We start from the raw sequence: 6,691 nt of genomic DNA on the forward strand, positions 1-6,691 counted from the left end.
AAACATCAAAAATACTTAAGAAAATATTAGCAATTCCCCCCTGTGCATAACATAAATTATTCTAGATAAATCATTGTACACTACAAAACATTTTAATAATTTTTTTTGTCTTTTTAGTTAAAATTAGATTTTTTTCAGAGAATGTATCTTTAATGTGATTAAATGTTGTCTTAATGCATAATTGTAATCTAGTTAAAAACAAGTGAAAAAGTCTGCCAACGCAGCAAGACAAAAATACACCAATAATAAAGAGACTCTATGAGAACAAGTTTGCAATATCTTATGCAGCTCGTCTTCTTAAGTAAATTTATCCTGTTTTAAGGATTTTTACTCAAGTCACTCAAGACTAATTAAAAACTCATCAAGAAGTCTTTTTTTTGCAGTGTATTGAACTACTGTGAGAATTTCTTCTCTTTCTAAATATTTCACTTTTTTTAATATTAAATGCTGTTGACATTACTCCCTTGTTAATTGAATGTGATCCCACACTAGACCTTTGAATTAATGATACCCCTGTGACAAGTTCATTTCTTAAGAGCTTTTTTATACTGATGATTAAGCCTGCAACTGTCTGTCTGTTCTTATATTTCCTCTCCCGCTCTCTCAGTCTAACGCATGCACAGTACGTTGAGGTATACCCTGCGTGCTCAGTGGGACGTGGCACAGGAGCGCGGCTGGGGGGCTGACCTGGGCCCCCCGTCGGATATTGATGTCTGCAGATGTTCACGTACAAAAAGGCCAGCCTCATTCCCTCCTGCTTCTGATAAATCATATAAGGGAGGGATTCACGCTGCATTATTGATGGTCCGCAGGGAGGGATGAGAGAGAGAGAGAAAAAATGCTGTTCAGCCTTTTCAGCTGCCCAAGGTTAGCCAGACACCAGTTAAGAGATCCTGACAGGTGTGTGTGTGTGAGAGAGAGAGCGAGAGTGAGAGAGAGAAAGATTTTCCCCATGGGAGACGATGATCTGGAGTTTTTGAGAGCCAGCCTTGCTGTGACAGGCCTCTCCACAGCAACCTGTCAGGGCAGCCCCTTTCAAGCAGGTTTGAGGGATGTCATGAGGCTATGGCATGGCGGTCTCTCAGAGGGGGAGGAGGGGAGAGAGAGAGAGACAGATTGAATGGAGAGCCGTATTTCCTGCGCTCGCCTCACTGACTATAACAGGCACGCTTTTTATGAGACCGTGAAGCTCAATCAGTTAGAGCACACACTCCATGGAAATAGTGTTTTCGTTCTCAACCCTGCAACTTCCATTTTCATGATTTAAACATCAGTACCCTTTAGGCACAAGAAGAAACTCAGGCTTTGTTCGGAATAGCATACCATCAAACTTCTCTTACTACTTCTGCGCATAGTATGCATATTGTGCACAGAGTGCAAATATTTCTCATGCTTAGACTACCCAGATGCATTTGCAATGTGTTATGTATAACACTGCACAGTTTATTGTTTCCCACAATCCAGTGTGCTCAACTTGACCTCACTTTTCCAGAACCAGAACTCATTACAAATGCAAATGCAAAAATGTATCAAGTTTGATTGTTTGATCAGTGTGAATTCAAAATAGAAAATAGTTTATTTTTATTTTATTTTGAAGATGATAACTGGATGGCAATAATGTAACATGATGAGACCATGTGACATTTGAAATGTGGAATAATGCTTGTTGTTCAGCCTAAAATTACTGCTAGGATGCCATTCCCAACATAGTCTACTTGTCAGTCTTGCTGGCCAGCATATCATAATAATAGTTATGGAGATCGACCCTTTTCACAGACTGATGACGTGTTTCCAGAGTTATTAACATTGTAAATCTATCTTTACGTTTTTTTTTTATATTTTAATGTTAATTTCTAACACAGTACTTTGTGTTACGTTACCTTTGCATTACATTTCAGAAAACTAGCGTCAGTGTTTCTTGGAGAACGTCTGAGGGAGTGAGGCCAAATTTGTACATTTTCTCTCTTCTGACCACCGTAATCAAACTCGCAATATTTTCCCCCCCTCCTTTGGGAAGTCATAATAGAAATGCAATCATGTTTTTTTGCTTTAGGAGCAAATGCGAATTTCTATTTACCACTGTTTACTCAAAATGATGACTTTTTTGTGTGCATTTTGTATGTAGTTTCTGTCAAAATACCATAAATGCTACAGTTATTGCTTAAACTATGGTATAAGCTGCCACTGTAATACAAAATAATAAAAAGGAAAGAAACATTCTGAAAGCTTCTTTAGAAGTTTAAAGGCGATTCCATTTTATAGATTATAGATAGATTTTTGCAGCTATCAACTTTTCTTCAACATAGCACTTTTTTCCATTCACTATTCATTTTACTTACACAATGTCCACTTCCAGTCAATCAGGATTCAGCTTTTAAAATTGGCAATAAAATTGAACCTGCCATGTAAACTCAATTCCTCTCTCTCTCCTCTTCTTCACACTGTGGTTCTGAATGAATTAGCTCCCTCTTTGATGGCGAGAAGCTTTGAAAGCTTGTCCTCTAGACGCCCAGCTGCCCCCGGCTGCCTCTGAACCTCCAGAGGGGATGGGACAGGCGTCTGGGGAGCGGGTGAGCAGCCTGCGCTCTGCCAGCCGGAACAATCCCACTCGCCCGGATACAAGTTCTAGAACTGTCGTCTAGAATGTTCTAGAATGCTGCAGAATGCCATCGGGTATGAATTCGTTTGAGAATTCTATGCATTTCATGCCTGACTAAGGGGGATAAACTCTCCCCTGTGGCAAAGATGAGATGAGTTTATATTCATATTAAGATTTCTGAAATTCTTGCGCCCAGCTCGGCCAAAACTGGGACACATCTTTCACAGTTGGATTTGAGAGATCTAGAGTTGAGATTATTTCGTAGAAATAATGAGAAAATGAAAATTGTCATCATTTACTCACCCTGATGTTGTTGTATAACTTTTGGGGTTTTTTTCCTCTCTTTTGACAATAAAGACAATTATGCAGTATGTTCACGCTGCTCTCTTCCTTGCAATCAAAGTGAGTGGTGACCAGGGGATGTCGAGCTCAAAAAATGACAACTTAGCAACATAAAAGTAGTATGACTTGGTGGTCACATAATAGTCATTTGATACTGTAGCTTTGAAGAAAAGGCTAATGTTTAAGTTGTTATTCACTGTGAATCTTCTCTTTGACCCTAGCAGACGTTTTAACAAGAAGCACAAGCATATTAGATAAAGAAAGAGATATTGTAGGCCTGTTACAACATTCTCTACATATAAAGCTCTCTCAGCATAGTACTTTACTTGTAAAAGGTTCATGCTATGCATCTCATTATGATATTAATCTTCTGTCTTGAGGTAAGTGTACTTGAGCAAACAAAAATGCAGTAATTTTTCCCTGTCTATGAGAAGCATATCTTCTTGATAATATAAAATCCAGGTGTGAAGGAATGTCAGCTCTCTTCTTGAATAACACCATTAAATCCACTCCGGGAGAGCTGAGTGCCAAGGCCTATAGGCTGTTAGTTAGCAATAATGTCTCCAGGAGAGCAAGTGGAAGGGAATCTCGCTCATTTAATTGACTGTCAGACTGCTATAGCCGCGGCGTGTGTGCTTGCTGTAATCGGACATGTTACGCGTCCCACAAATCATGAGCGGGCCAGTTTGAGGTAAATTGCACAGATTACTCCATGTGTTTTATATTAGCATTGAAGCCATTTATATGCTAGCACATTACTAAAAGTTGACTAAATTAACGTTTAACAGATGAACCTTACCGTTCAGTGTTTACCATCTATAAAGTTTAGAGATTTATTAAGTCTCTTATGATCTCTGCATTTACTTTATCAAAAATATAGTAAATTGTGAAATTAATATAATTTAATATATAATTTTTTTTTCTTTTTTTCTGTAGCCGTTAATCCAGTCTTCTGTTTTTCAGAAATCATTCTGATATGCTAATTTGGTGTTCAAGAAACATTTCTTATTATCAATGTTAAAAACTGCTGCTTCATTTTTTTTTCTTTTTTGTGGAAAGCATGACCCTTTTTTTTTTTTTTTTTTTTAATTAGAAAGTTCAAAAGAACAGCATTTAGTTGAAATAGAAATCTTTTGTAACATTTCTATACTGTCACTTTTGACCAATTTAATGTTTCCCCGATAAGCAATAAAAAGTTATACAAATTATTAATTTCTTTATTTCTTTATTTTTGTTTGTTTTTAATATTACTGACCCCAAATGTTTGAACAGTATTGCATGCATTTCGAATGTAAATTCTTTCTCTTCCAGGAAAATGGACCAAAAATATTTATGACTTATGCTGCACTACACAGTTTTTGTCTAATCAAATGCTTTTTGAGAATGTCCCTCCCCTTAGTAAGTAGAAAATCATAATTCATAGCTGTCGTGTAACTAATGCCAAATACCTATAAATTCCATTTGATATGTCCTGCCCAAACTTTCTGGGGAACACTTTACACAAAGCTTCAAATGGATGATATTAGTTAATGCATTATGTATTGTAACTAGCAATCAAGAATAGTTTTACAGCATTAATAAGTGTTTTAACATTTCAAGTTGCATAAATGTATGCCCACATGGTGCCTTTTAAAGTGTGGTTTTCGATCATAGTTTTAATGCAAGGTATAAAATATGTAAAATTATTCCAGTTCAACCCTTTAGACTACAGAAACATCACTCCAAGGTGACTGTTACAGTCAGGCCTGCCGTCTGGGAGGCTGTGCAGTTCAAAGGCAGGTGTTCGTCAAGCAGAGGTGTTTCGTTGCTAAGCCTCGTATCAGAGTTTTTCTCTGGAGGTTCAAAGACTGAAGGTCAAACTCATGCTAAGCCGCCTCGTTAACTCTCCATCACTGCGCGTCATTGGTCTGTGAGTGTGTGTGTGTGTGTGTGTGTGTGTGTGTGTGTGTGTGTGTGTGTGTGCGCGTGGGGAGGATGTTGACCTCAGGCTAATTTCCTCTTGCCTCCATTGACTCCATTTTTTTAATGACACGCAGACAGCTGCCATTTCTGAAGGATGTCTGTCCCACAGGGGTGCTTCATTAAGGCGCGTCTCAACCCACGCTCAAGCATGCAAGCAAAAACTAAGCATGCCGCCACACGCAGACATCGTTACTGTCTCTGATCACTGTGTTCCGTCAGCAAACTCTGTCAGATGTGATTTCCAGAGCTGCTTTTTCTCTTTCTCGCTGTCGGTGGTGGGGTGGGGGTTGTCTGATAGTTTTTGTAGCACCGTTCTTTATCAAAAACATTGAGGCCTAATACGTGGGATCAGCAGATTGTGTAGTGAAAGGAAAAGCAACTGACAGTTCTTTTTTTTCTTCTTCTTCTTTTTTGGGAAAAAAGTTGATTGACCTTTATCTAAGCTCCGCCCATCTTGGTTATAACTGTTGGTAACTCAGACCAGCTTTTTGAACAGGAGAGTCCTGTGAACAGAGTGATTTTAGTGTTCATGAAGTAGTAAAATTGGATTTGACATTCTTTTGTGGGCTGGAATGAACTGTGAAGCATTTTTATCTGGCATTTTCATGAGAGAAATTGTGGAATTAAGCAGTAACATGATTAAAAATCGCAAACACTGCAAATCAGGATTGAGAAAAAAAGAACACTTGCCAGAGTAAACCAAGAAAAGCCTAATGTTAAAGTGATCGCAACTGATAACAAGCAGAATGAAAAAGTACCACCTGGATCCTCTACTTACCTGTCTACTTACCTTGAGTCATTATTAAAGTGACCCAGCAATTACTTTTTACAATATATATATGTTGGAATTTCTGTAAAATTGTATTTAATTCTATTCAAACACACTGATCCTCAATATATTAGAAAACAACAAAAGATTTTCTGAGAAAATTATGGATGGCTGATTGTTGAAATAGTAAGGTTTAAACAGTCTGGTTTTAAATTATCATTCGAGTACTATCGATCATGCTACCGATACTACAACAGCCGCTCTGGCGCTCTCCTGATTGCCTGCCAAAATGGCGGAGTTTAGATTGCGTGACGTCAGATCCGGAGCTCTTAGCTCTATAGTTGGTAAAGTAGGCAGTAAGGTGTTTTTAAAGCTACACTGTGTGATATTTTCCCACATCTAGCGGTGAAATTGTATATGACTACCCAGTGAATATTAGTTTCTGTTCCTTTCAATTTCGAGGGCGTTTTAACTCCTACGGTGGCCATATTATTCCAAGATTAACATGGCTTCCAGTTCGACTTCGTCCAATTGCGCCTTTAAAACTATCACCTGTGATCCGTCGCAGCACAGATTTATGTTACAAGGTAAACAATACTTTTTCACCATTGACGTGAGGAAAAGTAACGCAAGTTATACTAGAGGTCGTTCTGGCATTATGCACAACCATGCTATGGTTAGACAAGCAACTATAAAACTTCGAATTTACACAAATAGGCTGAATTACCTGTCGAGAAGAAAGCAGGCAACTTCAGCGTCCGTTTTAAAATCTTTGCTCCTCATGAGCTCTTTCCATCTGGGAAAAGTTACTCCAGTATTGACTTTGGTCTTGCTGATTTGCCTGTCGCGTTGACGTTTTAATTCTCTCTTTCGCTTCCTTGGTGACTCTGCTACATGTCCTCGAAAATAGGCGTGATCCTCCATCAGCAATCTTTCAAATCTGCCGGCAGTCGCGAGTAATCTCCCCCTCGCATTCGTCTCTGTGTCACTGAGTGTAAAGCGCGAAAGGCGAAGCTTGA

General features: G+C 38.6%; 1 long non-coding RNA gene across 1 annotated transcript; it reads left to right on the forward strand.

The window, feature by feature from the left end:
* The first annotated feature begins 2,072 nt into the window (after nucleotides 1-2,072).
* On the forward strand, nucleotides 2,073-5,229 carry LOC309513276. The gene is made up of 2 exons (XR_014211396.1): nucleotides 2,073-4,884; nucleotides 4,915-5,229. It is a non-coding gene; the product is annotated as an uncharacterized lncRNA (long non-coding RNA).
* The last annotated feature ends 1,462 nt before the right edge of the window (nucleotides 5,230-6,691 follow it).

The sequence above is a fragment of the Leuciscus leuciscus genome (assembly GCF_965113295.1).
Source record: "Leuciscus leuciscus genome assembly, chromosome: 13".
NCBI lineage: Eukaryota > Metazoa > Chordata > Actinopteri > Cypriniformes > Leuciscidae > Leuciscus > Leuciscus leuciscus.